This window comes from Dermacentor variabilis, chromosome 5, assembly GCF_050947875.1.
Source record: "Dermacentor variabilis isolate Ectoservices chromosome 5, ASM5094787v1, whole genome shotgun sequence".
NCBI classification, from domain to species: Eukaryota; Metazoa; Arthropoda; class Arachnida; order Ixodida; family Ixodidae; genus Dermacentor; species Dermacentor variabilis.
In genome coordinates, this window is record NC_134572.1 from 161,843,575 (window position 1) to 161,856,154 (window position 12,580).

The window sequence follows — 12,580 nt, forward strand, 5'->3', positions numbered from 1 at the left end:
CCACTCCCCGTTGTATGTAGAACGCTCGCCGGGCACGCACGGGCGTCGGGAGCAGAAGAGAAGGACGCGCACGAGGCCGCGATCGGCGGCTTGTTCGCACACGCGAGTCCGCGTGATCCGCCGAGGGGCTCTCGCTCGGACTCGATCCTGGCCCCTGCTTGCTGCGACCGCCATCGGCGTGCTGATGGCACGAATGCTGCCATGGTTGCATCCGCGGCCGCGCATTGCAGAAGTGCTCTCTAGTATTCGATTGATTGATTGATTGATTGATTGATTGATTGATTGATTGATTGATTGATTGATTGATTGATTGATTTCACGTGCTGGTGGCACAAGGAGGTTTTGGAGGACGTTGCGACGGCGCAGGAGAAGCTTGACCAACCTCCGCTTCTTTAGCCGCGTACACGTGAATGCGACAGTATATAGCGTGTCGCGTTCTCTAGCGTACCGCGCTAATTATGCGACGCGACGGCGTTTACACGTTCAGCATTCCTCCGCGTCCGACGAAACAAGCCGGACCCTCCTGCCGGCGATCTGCATTCCGCCTGTGAATGGAGGAGAGAGCTAGCGAACAGCGGCAGCGCCCCCCCCCCCCCCCCTCATCTCTCCCTCAAAAAGGCGATGCGCCAGCGTTAACGTGCGCCGCGTGAGACGACTGTCTCATCAATGCGATGCGCCTTCGTAGCGCGTTTTACGCTATAGAAATGCGATGTGACGCGGCAGATTGCGATTTTATGCCGCTGTTGTTAACATGTGCCCGGAACTAGCTACATCGGCTGTTTTCTTTGCCTTTTTGACACAGTCTGAATCCGAACGAAGCGGCCGGACATTGAAGCAGCGAGCCCGTGCTGTAGGCCTAGGCCAATCTGCGCTCACTCCGCAGCCCAACGCCATGGCTACCAAGCCATTAATGCAGAATTTATGGGTCCTGGTCGCGACCGCGCCGCAGCCAGAAACAGCTACGAGTGCTATTTGCAGACGATTGGACTAGACTCGAAGCTTTAGGGAGACGACTATGTTATTAAATTGCGTGTACGGACCCCCCTTTCCCGGTCCTTATTTTTCAGCACTCTTCTTGGGTCCTTTCCTACTCCCGCTTGTGTATATGACAGCAGGTCAGACGATACTAAATACGGCTGACATATCTGATTTTGCTATAAAAGTTTTTTCCACTCTAAATATATGCCGTGCACCTACGAAACGAAAGCCGTGTCGTCCATCCTCTGCGGTTATTATACCTAGAAAGGGCCGTTAATATATCGAACCAAATACTAACGGTTCTTGCCGCGGACATGCCTATCTAGAGTAATATATATATATATATATATATATATATATATATGAGCATCAAGTTTACGGAAGCCATTTCTCGAAGTTCGAGGTTTCACCACACACAAACACGGCGCTATATGCTTCGGGAGATATACAACGGCTCTATGGACAGTACACGCGGGTCTTGCAATCTTATTTTCATTTCGAATGACGAGCCTCGTCCTGCGTGGTCCTCTTGTATGCCGCATTTCCAGAAAGCACGCACGGCGAGGTCAATTCTGCGTCGTCAAGGGCAGCCGACCCTCGACCATATACCAGACAGCCTGCGAACTTTAAGATTTGTAAGAAACCCGAAACAGATGACACCGACGGAGTAGCGGGGAATAGCACTCATTTGTTTTCTAAAGCTCACTTTGAGAACGCGCCTTCGGGATGCATGCGCACTTTATTAACAATGATTTGCCCCGAGACCCGCACGCCAAGCAGGCACAGACTTGGAACAGCCATGACTGACAAGTAACAGATCCCAACGTATACTTTTTCAGCGAATTTGCATCCGTTTAAGAGATTGTTGATAGTGTCCCTGTGTATAGTGTTCATCCCACACGCACTCAGTGCTTACTCTCTCCCTTTGTTCTTCTTACTATTCCTTTCTCCCCCGCCCCCAGTGCATGGTAGCAAACCGGGTGCTCTTCTGGTTGACCTTTCCTGTCCTTGCTCTCTCTCTCTCTCTCTCTCTCTCTCTCTCTCTCTCTCGTGATGTTACGCATTTTCCCAGCTTAAGGTCGGAGACAGCTTATTCATACCCATGTGGCGTCGTTCTACCATTAAAATATATCCTATGGTAGGGTTGCATACCGACAGCGAAAATTTGTCGGAAATAGAATTTGCTTTTCGCACGACTTGACGCAAGATTCGCAAAACCGTAGAACGAGCCCGAATTCGTAAATTTTACGGAAAATTTGGGAGACTTTGGCAGCTAGGCTCTACAGCCAAAATCATTTTGCTCGAAGCGTCCGAATTCCCCAAAAACGGTCGAGCCACAATTTCCCGCCGTCCCTTCGACATCCCTCCCATAGCCAGGCAGAAAGCTTTGTTGGATGTTTAACACTATCCGAATCTACTTAAGAAAGCGAACACTCACTGTTACGCCGCTTGACTTCAGTACCAGCTTTCCATTTTCACATAATATTAGGGTAAAATGGCTCTAGATTAAAACGTTCTTGCAGCATCATTCATTACACTTTATGATTTTAAATTCTCAAGCACTCATAGTTCTCTAAACACACCAAGACAATTAGTCTCCGCGCATATTTATTTATTTTTTTCATTACTGGCATCCCTCTACGAGGGTTGTTACTGGGATGGTAAAAAAGTGAAAAGAAACATGCACTGTAGGTGGACAGAGACATCAAGGTTCCGCATAATCTTGCAAACACAGGACTAAAAGAAGTTAAAATACACGAACATTACTTGTATTCGCTGTACATAGCTTAGAAACGTGCCACGCAGTTCAGCCACGGCCGACAAAAATAAAATAACAAGAAGTAACTGCGTAACGCATCACTGCTAGGAAGGTAAGGCTGTGTAATATAACTTCTTGTTGATTTTTTATTATTATTTATAACATACTGCGGTCAAGTACAGCAAGCAGGTGAGGTTGCACATGAGCATGCATTACAACATTGTACCCATGTTAATAAACCAGTAGTACTAATCAAAGCATAAGTAATCCAACACACACAGGATCAACCCAGTTATCACGGATATTTGCAGAACGCTAAATATGGAAACAATTAAAGAAGGAATTATCATCCCTTATACACGCCGGTTTTATAAAAAGAAATTGCGCAGTTTCGCCAATTTGCGCGAATGCGTTAACGTGCAATAAGCGAAGTACGAAAGAATTACACATCAAAGAGTGACTGGACTTCACTCTCAAATATCCTCGCACAATTAGATATGAAAACATGCTCGGGCAATGCATTCCACAGCGTGAAAAAAGAAACAATAATAATAATCAATTAACATTGTGATTAACGCGAGCACTTCGTTTCCCTGGATGCCTTAAATACATTATCTTATCAATTTTTTTTTGTTGCCCTTGGAGCGCTTGAAAAAATATGCCTGCAATCGGTACGTTTGTTTACGCGTTTCCGACAGTTACTTCAGCATTCGCGTGACTGAGCCTGTCCGTCCGTACCTACAGGAATCGTCGGATTTTTTTTTTTTTGTTGAAGTTATTTTTAACACAGATTACACGAGTAGTCCTTGCGAAAGGTTGCGCTCATGTTGAAAATGAGCAATCGGTAAACCAACAAAAGCGGTATGAACCGAGAAGGACAAATTGAGGCAAATACACACTCTGACTGTCATTCCCGTGGTGCAGGGTAAAGGACGAAAACTTGCACTTAGGGTATGTAGACACTATATATCCCCACGGTGCCCTCTGGGGCAACACAGACTAAACCGCAGATGGAACTATGGGGCTAGTCCGTCCGTCGTCCTCTTTCCTGCCTTTCTGCTGCGCTAATTCCGTCTCGAATAAAAAAAATATAAGCCGCTCGTTCTGAAACACAAGTTCTGATAATTCCTTCCGTCAACCCTTCAATATATGCGGCGCTGACGTCTGGGAAAGCCATAATTTACGACAGTCTGTCTTGCTGTAGCATCGTTTTCTGCGGCAACCAATCACTCAACACCCCCCCCCCCCCTCACCCCACCCCGCCCTGCCATCGTGCAAAAATATTCAACGAAAGCTGGTCGGTGACTGCAAAACGCAGTAAATCCTGAACAGATGAGGGCATCTGCAGGACATGCCGCAGGCTTTAATGCCGCAGTCCCATTATGGCACGACACAATGCGTCGCCGTACACGCGCGGCGAATCCGTTATAATTACGACGATGTTTCAGCGTTCCTTTTGTTTCTTTCTTTTTTTTTTTTTGCGGGGCCAATCAGTCAGCGCGCGCTCGCCAGTCTATCCGCTCCTAGGTATAACAAGCGTTCCCTTCCACTCCCCCCCCCCCTCCCACCGAGGATGCAATAAATAACAAAATGACGACGAGTGCAGCACGCATTCGAGCGGCCTTTTAGGGCAGGCGCCGCACGACTCGTACACACACACACACACTCGCCATGTACACTCGACAGTAACGACACCGCAAGAGTGGGCGCGCACGCATCGCGTCCTGGCGGCCGCCACTCGTGTGACCCACATGACCGCTGACCAGTGGCCGTCGACGCGAAAATGGCCCATTGTATATAACGCGGGCGGCCAACGACTCATCGCGAAACCCTCGCAGCTCTATATTCGCAGGCGCGTCGATTGAGACGTCCACGGACGGGGCTGACGTCTTCACTCAGCATGCGGCGAGATTGTGGGCGCGGTAATGGTGCTTGATGAGATTCGTGTATTTAGCGGTAGAGAACACCCACACCTTTTTTTGTTAGTTCCTTTTCACCAATTCGGGGGTATTACGTGCCACAAACCACGATCTGCATACGAGGCAGGCCGTGGTGGGGAACTGCGGATTACTCTGTCTGACCACCTGGGTCAAACAAACCACGACTGCAACGGGGTGGCATTATTACATAATAAGGCGAAAAACAACTTCCCGCCGTCCTTAACCTACGCACCGCTCGGGCAGGCCGATTTTAATACGCCGCGCGCAACCAAGGCAGTGGCGCGGGGGGGTTCGGACTAAGGTCACCGCGTGAGCACGAAGGCAGTGTGCACGCACGCGGTGCGGCGAGGGAAAACAAAAGACGGCGCCGCTACAGCCGACACACGGGAGCGCCGAACAAGGCCCCGGGCGCCATCGATCAAGTCGCGCCAGGTAACGACGCGCTCCGGCTAGAGAGAGAGAGAGAGTGGTCGCACCTTGGCGCACAAGCATACGCCGCGGAAGGAGCGGCAACACCGAGAGAGAGAGAGAGAGAGAGAGAGAGAGAGACTCGGACGATTAGGAACGGCTGCCACCGCTGGCTGACCAACAGCGGCAGCAGCTGATCGCCACCACCGCCGCCATCAGTCTCGTTGCGGCTGCGCCGTGCCCCCCATCTCGAGGCGGCAGCCGACTTTTCGACGTGCACGACGCGCATATGAGCAACGGTATGGCGCGCCGCGCGCTGTTCCCGGCCTAACGATAACCCAGTTCCCTCGCAGCCGGCGGCGAGCTGCTGCCAGTCGTTCGACCACGGAACTGCGGGCTGGGAGAATAAAGGCCCGCCATAGCCAGTAACACAGCCGCCGCCGCTGCGCTGCTGCCGCGGACTGGTGTAGAACCACTCCGACACCACGATGCGTCCTCGGTCGGCCACCGGCTGACGCGCCAAGTTTGCCGACCACGCCAGCTTCCAGTTGCGTGTACGGTTGCGCCAACTCCGAGACGCCATTGACTACAATAAGGCGATTCCTTTGGCTTAAATTCTGGGGCTTTACTTTTATAATCCATCCCCTCACGACCAGCCGATCCCGGCGATAACATAGCTGCTCGAACGACTGACGAAGCGCAAAAGGAATTGGGACAAAATCGTTAGGTATCTGCGCCCTCGTGACACCACGGACCTGGATAGGAGAAAAAGATTATTTAAAATGAGTTACTTCGATGTAAGTTATATCCAAGGGGTCTTTAAAACCTCATTGGTTATATCAAGCTTCCTCGACAATAGTTCTCATATATATATATATATATATATATATATATATATATATATATATATATATATATATATATATATATATATATATATATATATAGCGAGTGTTATTGTGAGACTAGGTATCTATCGTGTTTTCTATAAAGTAGTGCAATGTATTTTGCATCCAATTTCTAGTGATCATACTGTTTTTCCCGTTTATTCCCTTTATGCAGTACTGCAGCTCTCTATCTCTCTCCCTCTCTCTCTCTCTCTCTCAAAGAAGAATCTTTAGGCAAAATGGAAAAATGCGTCACTTGCGTGGCGTGGTTACTTAGAGTCTGATTAGTCAGTATGCAGTGTATGACGTCGACGTTGCTCTCTGCTTTCCAAAAGTTAATTTTTTCGCTTCATGCACGAATTATACGTGTCACGATAAAGGACCCGAGGTGGTGAAAGTTACCCCGGAGCCCTTTGCAGGGACTTTTCCCACTGCACACGGTTTGCTCTGCGACGGAAAATCCCATAGGTTGTCCACGGAGTTCAAGTAGCGTGTCTATAATGAGTGAGTGAGTGAATAAACTTTATTGTAGGTCCGGCGAGTACGCGAACTCGTCGCGCACCCGGCTAGTCCCACGTCGGGACCGGCAGGTCTAGCCCACCGGCCCGGTCGGCCGGACGGCCAGGATTTGATTTTAAAGAAAGTAGCGTGTCTATAAAATTACGGCTTCACGCTTTCGACCGATACCGACTGTGGTTTATATGTATAGGCAAGAAAGAACTTGAAGAACGCAAACTGGACTACATAAGATGCCGCAATGCCTACCCAAAACTAACCCGCCGTGGTTGCTTACTGACTATAGCGTAGGGCAGCTAAGCACGAGGTCGGGGAATCGAATCTCGGCAGCGCGAAAACACCCGTGTACTTCAGGTAGATTTAGGTGCACGTTAACGAACCCCAAGTGGTCCAAATTTTCCGGAGTTCCCTATGACGGCGTGCCTCATAATCAGATCGTGGTTTTGGTACTTAAAACGCCACAACTTAATTTTTATATAAGACTATGTCATAAGGTTGTCGTTAATTCCCCCTGTGCATATCACTCTAGAGCCTCATCATAAAACATGTCGGGATAGCAACGCATTTGGAACATGTCGGGAGAGGGATGTAAGTAAAGAAAGCTTGTTTTTAAAAATTGGAAACAAGAAAGGCACCTTCTGTGTTGCTACAGAGCCTCTTCAGCTGGCACCACTTCCCAAACGTGCACAGTGACGGCATCAGCGCACGTGGTCACATAATTGGCACTTCCCTCCGTGATGGATCAAAGGGCTGTGGCACAATAGGGCTCAGACACAAGGTCACAGGTTCGAACAGCGGTTGCGATTCAATCGGCGTAGCGTACACCGACCATAGTTTCGTGCAATATTCGTCGTCCGCGAGGAGACGCTCGCCTCGTTCCAGCTTGTGCAACTCGGTTCCGTCGTGTTTCAAGTTAGTGTCCGGCGTAATTCCCGAGCACGAAGGCTGTGGGCGGTGGGGCGCTTCGGCGTTTGGGGCTAACGGTGTATCGTCTGCTCTGTCCGATGACTTGCGCGAAAAGGAGGGACTGCAGTAAAGTACACTCTGCGCATACCTACGTCACGCACTAGATTTAGCTATTCTGAGAACGCTCGAAGAACATGTGCACTGATCTCGCACAAGTACAAAGGGTTCGACCGACCCCGTCTTGTTATGCAAAGAAAAAAGAAAGGAAAGAAAAGCAATCTGAGAACTCGGAACTGAACTCGCGAGGTATACGGGGTGGACCCATCACCCATATTGCAAGGACAAGGGCGGATAAAGAACAAAAAGAAAACAAATATCCAATAAAACAACTACCTACTTCCGTTAACAGGCAAAAAGCAGGTAATGAACTAAAGTTCGTTCGAACTGGCCAATCTCGCCAAGTACAATAAGCCCGCGGGCCCACGGAAACTGACCGTCGAGAGTCGAAAACCTGCGAGTGCCGTTGCTCATGGTTGGTGGGTGAGACTGCCTTCCCCTGCGTCTTCATGCTCTTGCACAATATGCGAATGATATAAGCCCTTGACATGCCATTAATGTAATTAGGGCTTCCACCCGCACAGACAAAAAAGAAAGCAAAACAAGAAAACTCTTCACGTTAGTATCTGGTTTCGTCACATAAACAGTTCCTATGCGTGAGAGAGATGAAAGGAGAAAAAGCAGGGGCGTTAGCGGAGACAGAAAATCTTGTTTGCCTCCCTTGTCTACGGAGAGGCAGACAGAAAAGACGAGACTTTCAGAATACGGAACGCAAGCTCGGTCTTGTACCCAAGCAGTCTGTGTACGCAAGCGGCAAGCAAACGTTTTGCGTGCTCTAACATACATGCCTCTAAGCAAAGAAACAGCCGTCGATATACTTGTGTATATCGTCCTTAACTAAGAAGTGCAACAATGCATACCGCAGCACCCTGTACTGCGACGGCTGGTGCGGTAGTCACCCTAAAAACGGTTCGTTTCGAAAGTGGTTGATCACCTATACGGCGAACGAGCTGAATTCTCGCAAGGACAGGTTTTGATTGGCCTCGTACATGCTTTGTCTTGCCAGACGATAAAAAAGAAATATACCATGCACGGTCAGGCACTTATCCGTACGGTAATATGGCATGGCGGAGAGAGAGAGAAAGAGAAACTAGGACTTGAACGCTTGCAAGGCTCCGGCGGGAAAGAAAGCCAGCGCCCGTACAAAAAGCTCTGACGCTAGAATTGCTAGTAAGAGAAAATTGCAACCGATCCTGGCGCTGGTCCTATTACTAGCGAAGGCGACCGGCCAGTGGTAAACAGCACATACAAACAAGACTTTCTGTGAATTCCGCCAAGTACTGCGGAATGGATGTATGCGTCGCCCTCGGCCCTTTCGACACGGGGCGATTTCGCGCAACATTTCGCACACGCGACGCCGTTGGTGCGGGAAGTGTACCATCGCATTCTTCGTGCGTAAGAGAGTTCGGCGTTCTGGAAAGATGAATTTTCCAGCGAAATCGCACATGCAGTGTGCATGGGGGATGAATAATCATAGGGCTCCCCGGGAGCTCGACAGACGCATCAGGATGGCGTGCCCGCTCGTGTTTTTTTTTTCTTTTTTTTTCTTTTTTTCATGATAAAAATGAAATCTGAATAATAAAAAAAAAAGACATTTAAGAAAGCCAACTTTTTATTCTGCTTTGCGGGATAGGAATATTGGAGGCCCCTATTCAGTGAAACGTTCTTACGCCAGAATTGCTCGCAACAGCATATGCCATGGCTTAACATTATGTTGGACATGTCATTTGCGAAAGCGGCCAGCCACTGCCCCGAGCAGCACATACGAAAGAAAAAAAAGTTCAGTTTCACGAGGGCTTTCGTGCATCGGCAGGAACGTGTGGCGACGTTGACGTCATCGAGGAAGCAGAGCGGAGCCCGTGCAGCATATACACGAACATGCGGCGGATATAACGCAGTTCGGATATAGTGAATGGCTTGAAATGGATAGCGTGAAGGGCTTCTTTTTTTTTAAGTCCTGGGTAGATACCGCAATAATTTATTATGCGTGCGCAAGACCTCCCGTACAACGAAGGAATACACTGCACGTTTATAGTGAAACTTTCCAAACGACCTCAGTATAGGAAGTAGTGTCACCGTTTACAGTAAAGCGTTTAACCGTGCGGAGGCGTTGCAGGCTACGGGATCATGCTTCGGATATAGTGGAGGGCATAAGTACTAAGCTAGGAATAGCGAAGCGTGCGAAAATGCCTACGGTATAGCGAAGTGTTCGCATAATATGCAGCGAAGCATTCGCAAAGACTGAAGTAGACATGAGGGTCGCTATTCACAAATAGCTCTTACGCCAGAGTTCTTCGTAAGAGCGAATTTCGGGCAATCCTGATGCTGGACGTATTATTATCAAAGGCGACCGGCCAATGGCAAAGAACACTTACGAGCAAATAGTTTCGTGAATTCTATCCAAAGGTATTTCCTATAAGGTGTGCAAACCAGACCGCAAGTGCAACTTACGAGTACACTGCAGATGACGAAACGTTTCAGTGCATCTCGGGTATGGCGTACAAGTAGCACTAGACATAGCAGAACATCTTGAAGTCGCTTTCGAAGTTTGAGAAACACTTGGTAAAATTTCAGGTATGTTTTCCTTACCATTCTTACTTCATCGGTTTACGCCATATATAAAAAAAATAATAATCGCACAGTTGCTAAAGAAACCCTTAGATTTTTTTCTGGTTGATATAGCTGCGCTCACTTTGTGTATTCGTTGCCAAAATCTTTGCATGCACCTGCGAAGGATTTTCTTTTTTGTTTCGTTTGTCGAAGTGGACTGGACTGATTAAGCCTACGACAAGACGGCTTCTCGACGGCTTCTCGCTGCAAGCGCTCGCCAACGCGAAAATCGCAAGCGCGCTAATCACAGGTACACGTGCGGCAATCACCAGCACCGAAAAGGCGCAGCCCAAAGCATCGGCTCACGTGAAACATGCATTACGCGACAAACTTTTGTCGGACCTGCGTTAGAGGAGAATAATTTGGAAGCCCTCAATGGCTCGGCCAGTGAGGAACAAAAAACTATATCTAGGGCACAGCTCGCCCGACGATGATCACGCGCAGAAAGAGCCCGTGCACCTGTCTCGCGTCCGGCACGGCAGATGCGAAGCGTGCGCCAAACTGCACGCGCGCTATTACACCGAAAGTACCCGCCAATTGCAGTCCGTGCCGCGCTTGCTAATCTCGTTGGCTGACGCCCACCCCCGTGGAAATGCCCCCCATTCGTATCACTCGTGCAAGTCAGCCATTACGAGTGGCTGCTCAGACAACCTACCAACAGGACGAGACTGGTTAGACAACAAAGTGCGATCCTCGCTTTGAGGAGCGGGCAATAACGAACGCAGGGAAAAGGACATAAAAAGATAGTGTGATTGGTCAGCCTAGTTTTTTTTTTCTTTTTTTTTTCCCCAGACTGCGCGCGTTGAGCGCTTAGAAATGTCAGGTTCGGTAGCACGCGGAGCGCTCCGTAAATTAGCGACAACGGAAGCACAGCGCTTCTTTCAAGAAGCGAACGTCGGGAATTGAAAGCACGCGAACACTGCAGAGAAGGCGTTACAAACTTACCCGCCGGCATCGGGTACTGGCAGTCGGAAGTTCAAATATCACGCCGCCGGACCTCGGAGTCGATGCGCCAAAAGCAGACGACGCGCGCACACAACAAATGAAGCCGACTATTCCGCGCACACTCGTAATCCACGGCTGTGCACGCCAAGAGGTGTCGCCGCGCACACACTTGCCGCCGGCGGCCGCAGAGGCTCACGAAATTCTTGCGAGCAGACGCGACGGGCGCAGATCAGACGAAATCCAGAGCACGCTCCGCTCCTAACAACGGCGCCGTCCGGTCGCCAGCGACCATTTTGAAGCCGCGGACGGACGCCGCCGCATCGCCGGCGGTCGCCGGGCGCGCTGCCAAGACTTTCGCCGGCCGCTCAGCCACTTGTTCGCATCCTCCGAGCTCTAACCCCACGATCGACGCTGACGACACGCTAGGATCACAGCACCGACGCACGAACACAAAGCCAAAACTTGACAGGCAACAACCGCCAATGCAAACTGGACGGTCCACGCTCGACGATCGCTTGCGCTGTTTGCAAGTCTGCGGCGGCGGCGTCTGCGCTTCGCGTTCTTTACCAAAGAGGGCGCGCGCGGCGCAAGCGATGTCGGTGCTTTCTCATTGGTCGTCCTCATCCGGTTTTTTTTTTTTTTCGGTTGGCGCTCTCTCGTTTTTCTCGAAATGAGCGTCTGCTTTCCCACCAGCTGGCAACGTGCGCTGTGGAGAAGAAGGCCTGCAGGCGGAAAGGAGGCGGCATCATGAGCGTGATTTTCGGCAGCGGAAAAAGTCCATATGGGTAAGAGCTTGATTTATGGCAGGGATTTGCTCTACTGCGACGTCCACACGGCTGTGTATGTGTTTTGCTTTCGTTTCTTTCTTTTATTTTATTTGGGGGGGGGTTGAGGGGGGGGCGGAAGCAAATGCTGCCGCGTTGTGCTCATACACAGTGGCAGGCGTGCACGTTCGCTCAGGTCTTGATTTATGCCCGTCCTGCGCCCTGTCCGACAATTTCTCAGGACTAAGGTGCTGACAGGGTGATAAGTTAGGGGCTACTCTTGAGAAGAAAATTATTATAATAACGTCATCGAAGGCGGCGGTTTACGCCCAACGTGGATATACGAGAATAAGGTTCGTTGGAATTGCGTGACAGATGCCGGTTTTATATCGGAGTTCGCTGATACCGGCGACTTTGGGAAATGGGAGAGTCGCGACGGGCGCTGCATGTGGTCGTAAAGAGCCGCGATACTCGGCGTGCCCCTCCATGGTTTAGACGAGCAGGGGTATAAGTTTCGCAGGGATTATTCTTTACAATGTATGAGCGGGCATTTCTCGAGCGAATTGAAGGAGCGCTCCTTGTGAGTATGAGATCAAGTATCGGGTAAATCTTGCTACATATGCGTGCCTGCCGCAAAGAGTTTCCGGCACAAAAGTCGCCTGGCGTATTACGTACATTTGTTGCGCAAAATGATCTACGCGACTCGCAAAATGTTCCTAGGATGCTTTGGAGCCACTGCGATACAGCAAG

The 12,580-nt window shown here is 49.7% G+C and overlaps 1 protein-coding gene across 1 annotated transcript in view; it reads right to left on the reverse strand.

The window, feature by feature from the left end:
* The window catches only part of Vang (Strabismus domain-containing protein Vang), a 214,983-nt gene extending 203,377 nt beyond the window's left edge, over window positions 1-11,606 (reverse strand). The window contains exon 1 of the mRNA XM_075693698.1: window positions 11,067-11,606. The gene's annotated coding sequence lies outside the window, so the exon portion shown is untranslated. The remainder of the gene's footprint in view (window positions 1-11,066) is intronic.
* Window positions 11,607-12,580: the final 974 nt, after the last annotated feature.